This window comes from Convolutriloba macropyga, chromosome 2 (assembly GCF_964194025.1).
Source record: "Convolutriloba macropyga chromosome 2, txConMacr16.3, whole genome shotgun sequence".
Classification (NCBI taxonomy): domain Eukaryota; kingdom Metazoa; phylum Xenacoelomorpha; order Acoela; family Convolutidae; genus Convolutriloba; species Convolutriloba macropyga.
In genome coordinates, this window is record NC_134469.1 from 76,654,160 (window position 1) to 76,672,676 (window position 18,517).

Sequence of the window (18,517 nt, forward strand, 5' to 3'; positions counted from 1 at the left end):
GCTGGATTTGCCTGTTAATTTGTAGTCTTTAGACTTAGTCTCAACTAATGAGAGGCACAACTGACCTCAATTGAAATAAAGTTAGACAATACATTTCTTAATTTTCAAAAAATCATGTTTGTTTTGACTTTTGGTTTAAAATATTTGCTTAAAAAAATCAGGAAAGTTTTGAAATTTGTGGTTTCTTTAAATAATTTTCAGTCAATTTTTTTGCACAGCCTCAAAAAACACAGTCTACATCTTCTTTGAAAAAAGCAGCGAAAAAGCCATCTTTTTTATGTTTTGATTCATGATTTTTTGGCTACGATACTTCGAGTTTTCACATAATTTTTGTGATTTCTTGACATTTGCCAAATTTGAGTTCTATATATTCCTGACAAATTTTCACGTTGGCTTTGAAGTTTAAAACGAAGTAAACATATGATGGGTTAAATGTATAGCTTATGGTTTTTACTGCTCTCGGACACCGTGTTCGAAATTGTTTTGATTTTTTGATTTTTGGCTGTATTTTTCGCTTTTTGTGCTTGTGTGACATATTCTGGACTTTGACATTTCTCAATAGCTTCAATAATTTCATATAAGAACCCATATTAAAACATTAGTTGATAACCTATCCTCTTTTGACAATAAAAATTTTAAAAAATGGTTTTCAAAAATGTAAACCCATTTTTAAAGCTTGCCCTTTTGTTCTTTTTCCGACTTGATACCTAGTCTCATAAAGCACCAGTCCCATTTGTTTTGTGGAAACGTGAAAATTTTTTTGTGCTTTTACAATTTTATGTGACGCATTCGGATGCAATTAAGACTTGTCTGAATTTATCTGATGCAATTTTGACTTTGTTGTTAGGTGTTTCTAAAACATAGATGTTTGTTTCTGCATGTAATTAACGTGTGTTTGTGTTAATTGATTCCTTCTTTATTTCGTCACCCAGTCTCAGTAATGGCAGGTCTCATCGGCTCTCCATGGTGGCATTATTTAATTGATTTTCTCACTCATGCTTGTCCCTATGGCTCCGAAGGAGTTAGATAAGAATCTATCTAATAATTTCAGTAGAAAGCTGGAAGTTTTTCATGCCATTGTCCCCTTTTTAATCATTTTTTATTGGTCACCGATTTCCAATAACGACTTGCAGGATCTGCTTTGAAGTCATTTATATTTGTTTTTTATAATAGTTTAACTTTGTTGGTATTTCTTTAATTGATACGATTTTTACTGAACGTAAATAATGTTTTTGTTGCTTTGTTTGTGGTTTGTCTTGTCTTGTAGTCATATTAATGGCAGGTTTCTTCCGATAATGCATTATTCAATTCATTTAGTGATTTGCGTCCAAAATAATTTTTACTCATTTACCAATTATTTTCTAACAATATGAGACCTTGAAAAAATCTGTCGATTCCTCATTTAGTAGATAAATAAGTCAAAATGTGGACGAGTGGAGTCGGAATATTATGTGCAAACGCATATTACCGAGCCTCCTTGTTTTATGTTAAAATTGATTGCATCATGAAAAAATAAATACGGTTAGAGGAAATGAGGTTATTGTAAAAAGCAAACTTTATCGGAATAGATTCTTCAAAAGCCACTGTCAAATTTTACAATAAAATTACATTTGGTTGCCTTGATGATTTCCCGACTGATGATTTTCGACTCAAAACCTTTATTTTATCAGTTCTGTCTGTTTACATGAACTATAGAGGAAAACTTTTAAAATCTTTCAGTACAAGTTACGGACAAAACAAGACAGGTGAACAATGGATCTTTCTCCGTTTATTGGATAGAAAAAAGATCAGTCTGAGTCCATATTTGTCAATAATCACAATGATCTTGAAAATTTGAACATAAATTGAAACAGGCCAACTGTTACATAATTGAGATCCTTTGACAGATGGTTAGTGACACTTGTCTTGCTTAAGCGCCTCACTTTCTCAATAACATTCTATCACAGCTGAGTGACGACAATAGTGAAAGATCTGTTTTTGTTTGTGTTACTAGTCCTTAATCAATATTTGCTGTGGGCTTAGAAAACATATGTTTATTTACTTGATCTCAAAAAACCTTTCACTCAAATCAATAGGTTCTGTGTTTTCAAACAACAACCACAAGTAAAACCAACAAAACCAATAAATGACTTATTGTCAAACATTTTTTCAATTAAGCGCAAATAGCATTAATGAATTTTAAAACACTCACGTGCACATTTTAAAATGCCGAAAGTCTGCAGTGCCAGAAGTCAAAATGCCAGAAGTTACTACCTAGCCAGAAGTTGAATTTCGTTACTTTCGTCATTTTAAAACGTGCGCGTTTTGTGTTTTAAGCATGGTTAAGTGACTCTGCAGAAGTCAATTCGAAATTCTGACTTAATATCTCGAACCGCTTCGTGGTTCTCGATAAACGCCAGAAGTTGTCAGTGACTTCAAGCAGAGTCGCTTAACCATTACTTACGTACACCTCTAAAATTCTAGAAGCGGTCAAAAGTGTTCACAAAATGAGAAAAGTCATAAACATTTAACCGCAAACACATTGCACGTAAGGTCACAACATGTATTTATTCTTTTTCAAGCGTTCGGTTTCAGATCATACGGGTGTGAGTACATAATATACATATATCAAATTTTTTATTACTAACTGGTGAGAAAAAACATTTTTTCTCATTCTTTTTAAAAAAATTTTTGAATACTAACATGGCCACCCACAGTTTGTTCGCTTTTACATTTTAAACAAATCCGATCCTATGACGTCACTTAGTTCAAAATTCATACCACCATATAAGATCACATACCATTAAGATCAAATAACTTGACCTGAATTATTTATTATTCATTTGTTAATTTGCGCTTTATCGATCGATAAATTGGACAGTTCCGCAGAGTTTACGGCAAAATTTGACAAATTTGGAAAACAAACTGCTGATTTCGGTCATTTTGAGCAATTTTGGTAAGAATCTTAGCTAATATTTGCACATATTTCTTGATAAAATTTCTCCGTCTTTGTTGGACTAGATTAGCCAGCTATTATTCATTCTTCAACTTACGAAGCAACTAAGCAAGTCGACTCCCCACTTTGAAACCAAGCAAGTGCAGTCGAAACTCAACTGAACTGACGTTCGATTTGATTCTTAAACCTAGCGACCCAAATTATTCTTCACCTCATTTAGTGAATTTCCATTAGTTCATAAACAACACACCCCCGCAAGAATTACTGCCATCGCAAGTGCGATTGTGCCTCAAATAATATTGACAGAGCTTGGGAGATTTAGTGAAATCGGTTGATCACCTGCCAACCCAGGATCCTTATCTTATCGAACTAATTCTGACTGTTTGTTTGAAACGGTAAGATTTGACCTAGTTCACATTAGCCCAGGAACCATCCCACGCAACTAGCACAATTAACAATTAATCCATGTCGTTAAGATAAAATACCTAGAGAGAAAACAAGAAATTACGTATTAATTGGAATAAAGATATCGGCCTTCATAACAGCTCTTATTACATCATTTTGAACCTCGCTTTCTTTTGAGACAGTTTCTCCAATAAATATTAATATCGAAACCTTCGTTTACATCATCACAAGGGTAAACTCAAACCAATACTCTTTCTAACTAACCAGTCAAACAATAAATTTCGCTCAGATTCTGACACACTCTCCACACACCCTCTCTGGCGCAAATTGTAAAAACCAGTAAAGTGATCGCCTTGTAAACGTGACCTTGTCTTGTGCAGTCTATCATTGACATTATACACACAATCAAATCGCCAACCGGTGTGTTCATCCAATTAAGCTTATTTGTAAATTAATCGCCGCTTAGCCCAGTTGCATATACCAAATTGAGTGCCAAAATCACCTTTCAATAGACTAAGTGAGTAATTTTTTACAGATTTATTTTTAAAAATGGCCTACTGTTTTAATTTTTTTTCGGATAATTTTTCATCGGAATTTCCATTCAGATAATTTTTCATTCGGGGAGCACCCCGAATGAAACTACACATCACCTCCCAAGATATATTTTTAAAAGCAAATGTTATAATTAACAAGGCAATTTAGCATTACAGAAGCGATATGATCATTCCCGAAAATTTGTATTATCAAAATGACCTGTTATAAAACTTTCTTTTAGAGTAAATCTTGGTAGCAAATTTAATTGAAGGCTTTTTCGGCAAACGATTTTCGAAATTTTGATTGGCAAATTAGCAAGGTCCAGTCGTTATCAAGCGGATAACTTAATTTACTTCTTGAGGAAGAGCGTTACTACAGTAATTCACCGGTACAAATTTTTTTGAGAAAATAAATAGTGGAAATAAAGCAAAACGGTGATACGCTAAAGGAACTTGAAGTTTTTTGATTTTTTGCAAATTCTTTGTTATCAACAACATTTTGTACACTGCATTATGTACATTTCAAAAACACTGATAGGTTTTCAAGATTTTCAGTCAAACTCAAAAACGTCATTGCTTTGAGATTCCCCCAAACACGCTCCACATAAAAAAATACTTTGGTTGTTACTAAAACTTCGCTGCAGTATGGCAATCAAAAACTAAGCCAAACATTTTAGTAGCCGAGTCGCTGTTGCCCAACGAGTCAAATTGAAGTTTGATGTCAAAAGAGTATATTTAATTTTAAGTAAAACACGTAAAAAACAGAAATGTAGGGTTAATTTAATTTCTTTAACAGTTGTTCCCATAAATTTTTAGTGTGAAAAGCAAAATATTTGGGTTAAGGTGGCAAACATTTGAGTTGCATGCACGCGATCTTCAAGTAAAAATACGTGCAAGTTTCTTAAATTGTTAACTGACTTTTTTGGTTCAACCTAATTTTTTGCTTTTTTGCTGAAAAATTATTAACGTTCTCTGCGTCAGAAAGTCATCGTTCCAGTTTAAAGAACTTGAAGCGAAGCAAATTAACCTATTCCGAACAATGTTACAAAATTCTGTGCAGCGGATATTCATATGAAAAAAAAATTGCTGCCATCAAATGAATGTTATGAGCAAGTGTGTCTCGACACTTAAAAAAAATCCTCAACTTTAGAAAGCAATCACGATTGTCCTTAAGGCATATTGCATTATATTCTATTGCAAATAGCAAAATAACAAGATTAGTTTTTTGAAAGTTTTTTTGACGTAGTTTTTTTTGAAAGTTTTTTTGACGTAGTCTTTTTTTATAGATGCTGTTGAGTATTTTTTGATAAGCAAAATTACAAAATATCAAAAAATACTCAACAGCATCTATAAAAAAAAGACTACGTCAAAAAAACTTTCAAAAAACTTACGCTCTAGATGGCGGTTGATGGTTTGGTAGTTTTTTTTCGGTTTTTTGTTTTGGCCCCCAGTAATTTTTACCCCCCCCCCCCCCCCGAATTAGGCATTGCTATTTAGCACGTAACTGTAACAAATGCCCTGGGGGCGTATGTCCGTTTTTTCATAAGCTGTCATTTGCTAAATGTTCCATTTTTTCTGGTTTAATGTTTTTTTCTCAACTCAATTCAATTTAATTCAATTTTTCAGTTTGATTTTTAAAACAGTTGAGTTGTACTTTAATTTCAATGAAACTTTCAATCTACTAAAACTTTCTTAATTTAAATTCCTGGAAGTATGTAAAAATTTAATTATTGCAACACCATTATGAGGAAAAAACGAGCAACTCGTTTGCCTGTCGAAATCGAGATTATTCTGTTAATTTTGGATTATCATTATATTAAACTTTTTCGACATTTACAATATTGTAAATCTACAGACAGTAGCGGCCCCGATTTCTGTGTCATTTATTTTATTCATAACTTTTAGTAATAACCGTTCTCTTCACGTTGTTTAACAGAGCTATTGAAATTCAAAGTTAGCGTTTATTTCGATTTTTGTTCTTTCATTTTAATCTTGGCATTTCTTTCAGAACTTTCATCATTCAAACTATGGACGGAATGGACTCAGGCGCTGATCTCTCCACCACCATCAGCACGATAATCATCCACTAGCCAATTACAATCCAGTCATAAACGAACAGGACCAAAGCAACCAAATGAAGCGCAAATTCATAACACGCTCCCAAAGAGGTCACGTGACATAGCTGCAATCCTGAACAAATTGAACGGAAGCGAACACTTGTTGTGAAGATAACTTGTGGTACCACTAACAGCATAGTAATGCATACAAATGTGCTTAATATCCATGGTGCTTTGCTATCAATTTTTCATAATCCAGTCCTTAATTGAGATAAGCAACATTTCTGCTTCCTCAAATTATCAAATCAGTTGTTGGCTGGTGATGATTTTATAAAGTGATTGATAGAGGTTTGATTTTTAAGATATATTAATGCATGAATAGATAATTGGTTAAAATTAACTCTTGTAAAAATGTAATTTTTTCAAACAGCAAACGACAACCTCACGAACTTTTGAAAGCTTCCACCAAGTTTGTGGTTATGAAAACAATCATTTTTTTAAAAAAAAAGTGGAAACCAATTCGCAACTTAAGCAAAACAACTTCTGTTCAGTTTTACGGCTGTCAAAAAATGCCCAACGCAAACGGCTGACTGCCAAAAAATTGGGCTCAAACGCTAGCTTGATTGGGCTCATATCTCCGCAAATGTGAAAAAAAGCAAGACCAAACTAGTGTTCAGCTCATCGTAGTTCGTCATTAATTGCTCTCAAATGAAGTTTGTAGCAATTATATTAGTCCTGTCGGTCTTTTTTTCATGCGATTTTTTGCTTGACCGATTTTTCGTCTGACGCTTTTGACTTTTCGTCCTCAAAAACGGGATAAACAGGTAACGCCCAGCGGGCATTAACTGCTCTTAGAGCCTTTCAGCTCTGTTTCAGCTCAAACTGTTTTGTAAACTTATACTTAGGTTGTGAAGGGCGGTTCTTAGAGGTTGACGACACCCCCACTGTTGACCCCCCCATTGCCCCACCCCCGCCCTATTGCCCCATCCCCCCCACCGCGCTGTTGCCCCCCACCCACGTTGCCAACCCCTCCCCATCAGACCCCCGGTGTAACCCCCTACGCCTCCCGTGGCTACTGACGAACAACCAATCGCTAAAAACACGCAATTTTACAATAATTTTCACAAATTGTTTCAAGTTTTTTGAAAATTTTTGTCATTTTTTGTGTTTTTCAGCCCTAGGTGTCAAGAAATCTCCTCTAGGGTTTTATATTAGGTTACTGCATAGTTTCTAGTGGCAGTGGAATGGTTTCAACATTTTAACAACCCGAATTCTAGCCTTTTTATGACAAAACGTGCAATTTTTTAAAAAAAAATTTGATTTATTTTTTATTATCAACTTCTTTCCGGACGCAGGGGCCAGAAAACGTCCTTAGAAGTTCGATAATAGGTTACTTAAACAATTTTATTTGCCATGGAATAGCTTTCAATTTTTTAATTTGACAAATTTTATCAATTTATTTTGATAAAATTTGCATTTCTTTCAAGTTTTTGTTGGTTTTTAGTTTTCTCCAGCCTCAAGACTCGAGAAACCTCCTCTAGGGTTCAAAGGTAGTTATTGTATTATTTTTAAATGTAATGAATTGTTTTTCCAGATTTCAACACCACGAATTTCAGCATTTTTTAAATAAAACTTGCAATTTTTAAACTTTTTTTTAACATTTATTGTCAGTTCATTATCACTATGATCAGTTTATTTGTCAATATTGTCATTTTTCAGGTTTTTCAGCCTAACAAAAAATTTCCGTTAGGGTTCGATAATGAGTTACTGAAAAATGTTTGTTGGCCATGGATTAGTTACAATTTTATCACAAATTTTAGCAGTTTTTTTTGCATTTTCTAATTTTTTTCAAGTTTTTTGAATTTTTTTTGTCATTTTCTTGGTTTTTCCCACCTCAATGGCCTCATAACCTCCTCTAGAGTTTGAGTTGAGGTTACTGCATAGCTTTTAGATGTAACGGAGGGTTTTTCAAGATTTTAAGTTCAGCAATTTTTAAAATTATTTGCAATTTTTTCAAGTTTTTTTGAATCTTTTAGACTTTTTTATCACTTTTTCCGGCATCAGTGTCCTAGGGACCTCCTCCAAGGCTTCTTGAAAAGCTGTCGCATAGTTTCTAGATTCATGGAAATATTATCAATCTTTTATTGACTCCAGCTTTAGCACTTTTTTTGATAAAATTTTATTTTTAACTTCTCGAAAAATTTTTATGTCCAAGTTTATGGATGTTTTTGAGCCAGTAAAACTAATTAAAGCTTGAAATAGTGATGCTGCATGGTCTTTTGAGACAATGAAATGGTTTTGAAGATTTTAATGTCTTGAATTTTAGCATGATTTTGTTAAAAATTGCGATTGTTTTCAAAATTTTTGAGTGTTTTTGTCCTTTTCTGTGTTTAACTTTCATTAGTGGCCAATGAAGTTTTTCAAGTCTTGCGGATGGGTTACTTGACATATTTCAGGAAGGAAAAATAGATGTGAACATTTTCACTGCGAAATCTGGAAGCTTTTTCAAATTTTGCAATATTTTGCAAATTTTTTAGTTGTTTTCTATTTGATTTGTTTACTAACAAAGCTAGAAACTAAATGTTGAAGAGTCGAATCAAGCTAGCGCTGGGTTCAATAAACTCTGGGTAGCTACTGACGAAGCCAGCCGCTCGTCGGTCGTTTGAGAGCAATTCGCCCGACGTTAGTCGGTTATGTTTACTTTGATGTATAAACATCAAATGCGAGTGGAAGCATTCGTTGAATCAAAACAGCTTTCAATAAAAATTGCTCCGAGTTCCTTGCCCTAAATTGCCATCACCTGCCACGATAATCCCAAGCTGTAGGAAAGAAGTATTCCATCTCAAACTGCCAAGAAAAAAGTCTAAAATCCTTGATTGTAGACGAACGCTCATTATGCAATATTGAAAATTGTGATGAACATATTTTTGAATAACAATTCCAATTGCAATTGATTTTATTTCTTTGAGATTGCCGAAATTCTTATTCTTCTTAATTCTAGAAAAACCGAGCGTATTTACGGAGAGAAACCAGCAAGAATAGTCAATGTCGGTTAAAAATTTCAAAATTCCGTCACTTGTCACTTCGGGTGAAGTTGACCGTGAAGCAACGCAAAATTTTAAAACACTTAACGGATGAATGATTTGAACAGAAAGCGCGTCATAGATGAATTCAATGCAAATTACGGAATCTGCGTACACTCATAGTGCATTTCTTCTGTTAATGTGCATCTTTTTTCTAGAATTGAGAGTAAAACAAACTAATTCTAAGTCAAGTCCAATGAAACTTAAAAAATTTTAAAATACTGCTCAAAACCAAGCTCATAAAAAGTACAATTGCATTTTAAGCTCCTGTTATTATCCATGATCTTTCTGTATCAGCACTTGCTCCTGTGCAGTAAGTCATTCGGGTGGCAGAATTTGTCACAAAAAACCGCTAACTAAATTCAATTTATAATTACGATCCTCCTTAGGGCGGGGGGGGGGGGACTACATGCTCAAACGGTTATTTTTGTTCAGTCAAAATTGGCCGATCGATATATTTATTGTTGAGAGTTAAGAGCGGTATCACTGGAAAACCTTTAAAGCGCAGAACATATCGTTAAAACGATTTTTCATTACTTTCTCGCAGTTATCGAAGTTGAAAGTTTTGTGAAACTTCAACAGATATTAGTTGTTTTTAATTTGCAAGTTCTTGATACTAAGCAAACATTGTGCTTTGTTTTGTTGCTTTTTTTCTTAGTCCGATATAAAGAGGATTTTAAATTTTGACCTGTATTTGTGTTTGAAGTCATATCAAATATTCTTTTGCTTTTTAATTTTGTTGTGTTTTCATAATCCTCTATAAAGGGGTCACATATTTGTTCAAATGGGACCCAATTGAACATTTTCAATTGTTTTCGGTAGATAGCTTTTAATGTTAAGCGCTTCAATACATCTATTCAAACATTTGTTCCCAAAAAACCAAAAAAAAACCAAAAATTTAGCACGTGCTATTCACGTGAGTTAAAATTAACACGGTGACGTTGTCGTTTCTTCAAATCAAGAATTGAAAATGGTTTCAAAATTCGCAGTTGCAATTATATGCATGGCCATTGTCCTTCTGACCTCTATAGAAGCAAGAGAAGACAGGTTCTATGACAGATGGGAGCTGCAATCAACCGACAGTTCGGATGCATGGAAGACTCCGATTGTGATGAGGGATCATTTTGCAGCGATTTGAAAATTTGCGTAATTGGGGAAAGAACGTAGAGAAGCACCCCCTTACGAAAACTTTGAACTAAAATTTGAGTAACTAAGTGTATACAGTTAAATTCCTGATTAATCTGAAGGCATGTAAACTTTAACCTTTCGGTTATATCATTAATTTACATGTTTGGAAAGAAAAAAAACTTTGAATTCGGAGTGGTTTAGCTGTTAAATTAACGTTTTTAGCCTTAGTCTCAAGTGATTAGAGACACAGCTGGCTCCCTCATGGGTTACAATCTTTCTGCCTATAATTTATTGGTTATAAGTTTTTGGCTGATATGGTTTTTAAAAACACAGGGTTCCTGAAAAAATTTTTGTGCATTTTTGAACTTCATTTTTTTCTCTTTTTTGTCAACTCGTAGCTTAGTCTCCTTAAATACAAGTCCCATCTTAATTTCAGTGATTAAAAATCTAAATTTCCATAGCAAATATTTTTTTACTCTGATACATGGTATCAACTTGAAATTGGTATCAACTTGAAATTGGTATCAACTTGAAAATTTAATTTAATGGTATCAACTTGAAAATTTAATTTAATTTTGCCGGAAATTGAAGCTTTTTGAAGTCGTATGACGTATTCTGAATAATGGCAGGTCGCAATCGCCTTCCTATGGGGGAAAATGAATCTATCGAAAGCTTCAGCCGATATCTAATGGTTTGAAAACAAATAGGTTACCGATTAATTAAACGTTATCCTTTTATGATTTTTTAGCCATCTGTTGCCTAGTCTTATCAAAGACCAGTCGATATCTTTTATCGTGAAATATTTTAGACGTTAAGGTGTTTTCTGATGCTATTTGGACGTCGCAAACGTTTTCTTAAAAGTTGATATTGAATTTGACTGTGCTTTTGTTGTTTCATTTTCTGTCTTGTCTAGTACTGTTTTTAATGTCAGGTCGTATTTACCAGATATTATTGAACACTTTATGTATTTTGAAGATTTTCTTTTCCTTCCTCATTTGGTAGAAAATTGAGTCATAATCGGAATGAGCAGGGTGGAACATTACGAAAACGCATATTAATAAGCCTCCTCCTTAAACATTATGTCAATTACTTGAGATTTAGTTATTTTAACAAGGACATAGAGGTTAAAATGAGCTTGTTAAAATAACTAAATCTTAAGTAGTATGCATGTATATCAAAAGCAATAAGAACCGAGGAAATCTGCTAAATCATCTGACTATAGGTAAAAATACCTTTTGATTTTTAAAGAACGACCAGTTTTTTCCATAAAAACCTCATTTCTGGTTGTATTCTAAAGTCAGGCTTAGTATGCATGTATAGAAAGATAGTCAATACGAACATCATTTAGTATCTAAGTTAAAAAGAATACAAAGTAGATTTAACTTAAGGGCCACAATTTAACGGATTTTTATGGTCTCCTCTTTATGCTTTTTCAAAAAATCATTTTGGTTTTTCAAATGATTTTGAGTAAGTTTTGCTTAAAAGTTGTGTAACAGAAACATGCGATCAAATCAAAATCAACTCCAGATAGTCTGACGAAAAGGGAGGATGAGAGTTCAGTTCACTTTAAAACTCAAAAGAACTCAGTTTTTTAGACTGTATCATGAAATCCTCCACTTCTAAAAAAACTGAAATTGCGCCAGAAATAGACAGCACTTTAAGTCCAGAGAGCGCCGCCAAAAGGTCTGTCCGCGAAAAAACTTGTATCTTGAGCCATTTTCAATCTAAAAAGCACTGATACTATTTGTGTTAATACCTGCCGAGCTAAAACCACAAAGCGCACCGAACAGCTTGTCCTCCGTGAAATGCTTTTTATTTTGAGCCAATTTGAAACAAATGAAATTTTGTTCAGCAAATTTGTCAAAAACTAAGAAGTATTGTACACTGAATTTTCTGCTTATTTGACATCTGGTAGGTCCATGACCAATTAGTTACTAACCCGTGTACTGAAAAATGCACAAAAGTTAGACTCTATAACAAAAATTCTAAATTGGTAGGAAACACTGATACAAAATATGAGCAATTTAGTAAACTTTAATTTAACCCTTAAACTGTTCCAAAATAAATTCCAAATTATAATTAGAAAAAAAAATTGAATTCAAACAAAACATGGTTTCCATCATCTTGATTTTTCCCATATGGGAGGTTCAATTTTGATTAAGTGTTTCTAATGGATGCCATCCAGAATAGCAGTAGTGTGAATTTAGATATTGCTTCTGCCTCAAAGAATTTTGTCATTTCTCTTTGGAATGTTTTGGGATTCATCAGAGGCGTACACCAGGAACAATTTTACGTGAATGAAAGCGCATTGTTATACTTCGTTACACGAAAACAATTTCCTCGCTTCTGTCTCATGTCCAGTCTAAATCAAGACTTTGCCACTGGATCTTGTATTGCAGTCGTGTGACCTTATCTCCCAGTAATCAAGTAGATTCAAAACTCTCTATCCAACAAGCATTTTGTTCAAAGGAGGGAGATTTGAGAGAAGCAGCTTGTACCCAATTGGTAAGACCTTGGTTAACCAGACTTAAGACAGTCTGAATGGCAGAGGTTCCATTTTCTACAGCTACATTTAACACATCTTTAAACTTGCTCCAAACTCTGTAGCCTAACTTTACTAGGGAACCAAAAATCTCATCCATAGTAGAGAACTGAAATTACATAACTTTTAACCACAACACACGTAACATTCACTTTTCTTTCAGCAGGCAACTCTTCAAAATGACGTAGCTTCTAAAGATCTTTCTTTGCAATAACGTCAATGTGAACGTCCAAAGGAAATTTTTGGTTAAAATTTACGCCGTACCTGTTATCGACTCGATCCATTCAATCTGATGTTCTCTTGCTTGAAAAGACAAATCTTGGTTATCGCAATTTTGTAGACAAAATTTCATAATTTTGAACTTTGTGAAAGTATAATTCAAGTATTCTTCACTCCATATAATAGAACTATCGGTATCATTTTGTAAAATTGGTTGGCAGGTTTCTGAGCCACCAATTTTCGCGTCGTCCGCAAATGAAAATCTTTCATTCAAGAAAACTTCTGGCAATTCATTTAAACAAAGCGAGAACAGAAAGACTGTAAAAGTTGACCCCTGTGGTCCACTGGTTACATTCACCAAATTCGACGTAAAGTTGAAAAACTACTCGTTTTTGCCAGCCTAAAAGATGCGATTTGAAAAACAATAGGAACTGTTCATCAAAATTATATACAGATACTTTGTGAAGGATAATTCTGAAGTTAATTGTGTCGACCACTTAGGAAGATATTTCAAGGAAAACAGATACCGACCAATGCAAAAAACATGCTAATCGTTCCATAATTGGTTTTGAGTCAATTGTTTAAAATGTTTTATACCGATCTTTCAAACTGTATTGTCAAGGAAGTAAGCATCGAAATAGGTCTGTAGTTTTTGATATCAAGTTTTCCGCCCCTCCTGAAATGAAGTCTTACATGAACTTTTTTCCATATAACTGGGAATGGTATTTGTTAATCGAACCACTGAAAATGAATAGAGTATGGTTTATCAGTAATGGTGCAGCCGTTTCGAGGAAACCTGATGACATCTCATTGGAATTTGAAAACGATTTGAATTCAGAGATTTCATCTATGCCTTTTTTTTTAGAAAAAGTGAAATTATCTAAGCAAAACAATTTACTGGAAGTTTTTGTTACTTCCATTACCAATTCGTCTCGACTGAAAATCGACGGATATAAAATGATCATAGAAAGCTTCAAACAAATTGAAAAACAATGAATTCTTTTCAATTATGCAACTTTGCTGGGATTGTGTTTTCCCTTGAGATGCATTTTAAAGTACTTTGTAATCTTCATTTTGATACCAATTTTTGGTCCCTTAACGAATTTTTGTCTATCTCAAGAGAACTATTGAGTTGATGTGCCAAAATGCTAACCTTATGGCCTGGCGGTCATAAGTTTTCTAAGTGAACGGAGTGAGAAGACAAAAAATCAAGAGGTGCCAGACTACTACGACCAGTTTTCAGCGGCATTGTAGACTTACTTGCCAATAATATAATGTTGCATAATTTTTCCGTTACTTTGTTTACGATAGAATTTAAATTCAGCGGATAGAAAAGTGTTCCTTGAACTTATTCCAATGAGAAGTTTTTTAACCCAATCTTCTAGATACAGAAAAACATTCGTTCTAATTAAACTGAACCATAACTTCCGCAAGGAGTAGTTTATAATGACAGAAGCTTTATGACTCCAGTTATTGCAAAGAAAGATATCGAGCGATGAGCATGTTTTTAGGAAAGATACTAAACTTGATTGAGTGAACTTCTGGAGCAATAATTCTTCACTGAGGTCACTGCTGGTCGTACAATCCCATCTTGTGCCACCATTTACAATCAGACAGTTCTCTTCCTTTTTGTGCCATATGAAAGTCAATTTTTCCAATCGGATTCAACTGTTTTACGAAGTTTACTACATTTAATTCTGCAGCTACTATTCAGTGAAGGATTATGTATTGTAATCAATGTAACCAGAAAATCTCTGGAACATAAAGTTAAAACGAACTTTATGGTATATCGATTGTTTTTACTTCCTTGAATACAAGGTTTGATTTATGAGCTATCAAAACACCACCATGAGTGGCAATTTGTCCGTCAGTCCTTTTCTGCAACCGATAATTGCTATTTAAAGAGATCTCGCAGTCGTTAACATTTGAATCAAGACAGTTCTCACAAACAAATGTTGACTGGGCCAACTTTCCTTAGAACATCTAATTTCATTCGTGTCTGCATCGTCAGATGTGATCTACAATTTGGTGCTACAATTCGTATCACATCACAAGGTCTTAGTAAAGATTGTATAAGTTTGACTCTGCAGTGTTGAGCAGACAGTATCTAACCCCGGCGCAATATCAAGGGCTTGCTGTTTTTAATACAACTTTCCTTCTCTACTTTTTTTTACTGATGGATTGATTTTTAGTTATCCGAAACTTTGCATCGACAATCAAGCAGATGTTCTTCTTTCAACCATTCTTTTTGCATCAGAAATTTTTGATATATATTTTTCTCTTTCAGTTCCAGTGGTTTGCAATCTTTATAACCAGTGGCCGTTCTTTTATATTTTTATTGCTGTATTTGCTCAGACGAAAAGTGTCTTGTATTACAAAACTTCCCAATGATTCTTCAATTTGTCAACCCTGAGGTGATTTCGGTATCTGTCAACAAAATCACTAGATGAGCTATCATTAGCGGCTTGATTTTCCAATCAACCAAATGCAATTAGCTTATTTTTATCTTGCATCGCTTTAGAGTAGTCATAATTGTTACCATCTGGAGATGAGATAGTTTCCAGTTGCATCTTTGTTTTAGGTTGCAAATTAATGTCTAGATCTTTCGGATTCTGGGAGACTTAATTCCAATCAAATTGGGATGTTAATCAAAATGTTCGCTTAATTCCAATCAAAGTGTTCGCTTTGCGTTGTCATTACTTCGCTTCGGCAGTTATCACAGGCCCAAAACGCAACATTGTTTTTTCCTAGGGACCAAAAGTTTTCTGTCAAATCAATACAATTGAAGTGAAACCAATTATCGCACTTGAACCAATGAAAACAATTATTGTAGCAGTTCGAAAGCCACTGTCCAAATGGAAACGTTTATTTTGCTCCCTTCTTTTTATGAAGCATTTTTGGGGGTGGCCGATTCCTCTGGCAAGCTACCCCAAAGAGTCCTTAAAAATCTTTGCAACTCTTTGGGCATTGTTTCTTAGCTGATCTGTGTTGTTTTGTCACTTGATACAGACGGTTCCCCAATTGATATAAGCAATTTAATACTATTGTTTTCACAGTCAAACCGCCCCAGTAAACTGGGGGGACAGACTTGTCTACTTTCACAGGCAAACCAACCCTCGAAGCTTACTTGGGGGAGCTAGGGGTGAGGGGGCAATAGGAACGATTTCACCGGATGAACACTTCATTTAGTCCCGATAGCCCCAAATAAATTCCACTCCTAAAATAAAGAGACGGGACGCAAAAACAGGAGGGCAAAAGTACTTTAATCGAGCTTAAGCTTCAGTAATGTTCTGTTGTTTGCCTGTCGGTTTCGCTTAACGCGCTAGCATCGCTAACAACGCATGTGTCTAATATGTAATCACGATTTTTTTTGAAAAGTGACAATTCATAAGTTAAAATATAACTCTAAATTTAATTTGTTTTGGAGTCAAAATTGGGAAAAATAAGCATTTGGATATATAAAAAAAACGTTCCGTTCATCTTTTTCCAAACAAACGGTGACTCAAAAAAATTTAAAAGCATTATTGGACAAATTATGTGAGAAAAAACTTCAATTCTCGACCAGTTGATTTTGCGACAGTCTTTCTAAATCTGAAAAACTAACGTTTTGAATGAAAAAATGCATAATCTCAAGAGCTGTCATCAACATTGATGCCCAGTGGATTATTTGCCATATGTGCTCTATTTACCATCTGTGCCCGATACTGATTCGACATGGTTAAGAAAAGTCATGCAAGTATTCAGCCATAACATCAGAAATCGTGAAGAACAGTCAATTTAACAAAAACTAGAAACTGGAAACTGATTCATTTATACTAAACCAATGTAATCCTTTATTGATTCAATAATCAAATAAATCTCACAAAGTTCCTAAGGCGGCCAACGTAACATTCTGGCGCCCAACAAAAGAATGGACAGCTAAAATTTCCTTCTCGAGAATTTTTTTTCTCGTGATCAGGGTAGAGAAGGAAATTTTAGACAAAGACCCATCCCAACCAACCCAACCCGAGGCAACCCATCATCGCCCAACCCAACAGAGAGTTTATATCTGGGACTCTCTTCATTACCTTATTCTTATTTCCTTTGACTCTGGTGATTCGCCAGTAATTTCCCCAGCGTTGTTTTTTTCTCGCACCTAGAGAATTTTTTCCGGACGTGTTAATAATTTGCAATAAATTTCAGCCATTTGTTTTATTGCTCCGATACCGCCATTAACATTTTATTTCGCTATTGGCAAAACCAACGTTTCCTACCGTGTGTTTTGGCATAAACCTCGGTTTGTGTCCGGATTTTACTGTGGTTATTTGGTAGATTTTGAGTTTATCATTCTGGTATTGGTATTTGATGGTATCCGGTAAGGTTCGGTAGGCTTGGTAAGGTTAGGTCGGTATTGGTAAGGTTCGGTAAGGCTTGGTAAAGTTCGGTAGATATTGGTAAGGTTCAGTAAGGCTTGGTAAGGCTTCGTAAGGTTCGGTAAAGCTTGGTAAGGTTCGGTAAGGCTTGGTAAGGTTTGATCAGACTCGGTAAGGTTCGGTAAGGCTTGGTAAGGTTCGGTAAGGCTTGGTAAGGTTTGATCAGGTTCGGTAAGGTTTGGTAAGGTTCGGTAGTTTTGGTAAAGTACCGTATCAACGTTTTGACAGGGTTTAGTACACTCTGGTAGGTAATTGTTAACCGGTAGTTAACTAAACAGGTTTTGGCCTTGAGATTTGGTTAACAATGCTACTAAAAGTGGCTAAATTAAATTCAGAGCTCTAGACCCACTCAACAAAACAGAGTTAATGGTTCTTACTCGAACCGGAAAATCAACAAGAGTTAAACATCAGGTAAATTCTACGAGTTCACAAACACCAGCAATGGGTGAAAACGAAGAATCCTCTGTTGATCCTCATTTGAAACACATTAAAAACCAAAAACTAATGTTTGAAAGCGAAATTGAATCCTGCATCGAATTTGTTGTTTCAGGAATCGATTCCGGGGAGGACACGGAAACTCTAGAAGAAACATTGAGCGAAATTAAAGAGCTGCAAGAGAAACTCGACAACTCCGTTCAAGAGCTTTTGGACATCTCACCATCAGAAGACGCAGATACGCTCGGTTTTCAACTTAGCAAACTAAAATTCAAAATTCGAAAAACAACCGCTGCCCTCCGCAAACACAAAAAAGAAACTCAAAGCGCAGAAGTAAGCAATGTTTCATCAGGCAACTTAAGGGTAACATTTGATAGTAGCAGCAGTAACCCAACCATTCTTAACACTAACAGGACCTCTACAAATTTCTCAGCATCCGCTGGGAACGAAGTGTCAGGTCAACTTTTTTCGTCGGACTCTGCAGCGCCCGCTAGCTCAGTTCAATCCAATTCCATTTCGCCGCCGGCTAATATGGAATCCAATATTGGTTTCTCAACGGCTACCTCATCTGGAAATCCTGTTCACAGTGCGTTGTCTTCGGAACCGTTTCTTGCTAATTCAAACAGTAGTTCAGTCAACCAGGACACATCATTTCATGTTTCGAACAGCAATCCATCATGGAGATTCCTTTCCAATCAACAATTCTCAGATCCGTCGGCGTCCGCTACACTTGGCTCTGCTTCATATCATAACCCCATCTCTATGTCC

General features: G+C 34.9%; 2 protein-coding genes and 1 long non-coding RNA gene across 4 annotated transcripts in view; 1 reads left to right on the forward strand and 2 right to left on the reverse strand.

Annotated features, from left to right (window-relative positions):
• Positions 1–18,517, reverse strand: part of LOC142334721 (peroxisomal biogenesis factor 3-like) — a 308,737-nt gene that overhangs the window by 201,148 nt on the left and 89,072 nt on the right. The window lies entirely within an intron of this gene.
• The window catches only part of LOC142334718 (uncharacterized), a 279,385-nt gene that overhangs the window by 171,790 nt on the left and 89,078 nt on the right, over positions 1–18,517 (reverse strand). The window lies entirely within an intron of this gene.
• Positions 2,942–6,347, forward strand: LOC142335474 (uncharacterized). The gene is made up of 2 exons (XR_012758874.1): positions 2,942–3,330; positions 5,882–6,347. It is a non-coding gene; the product is annotated as an uncharacterized LOC142335474 (long non-coding RNA).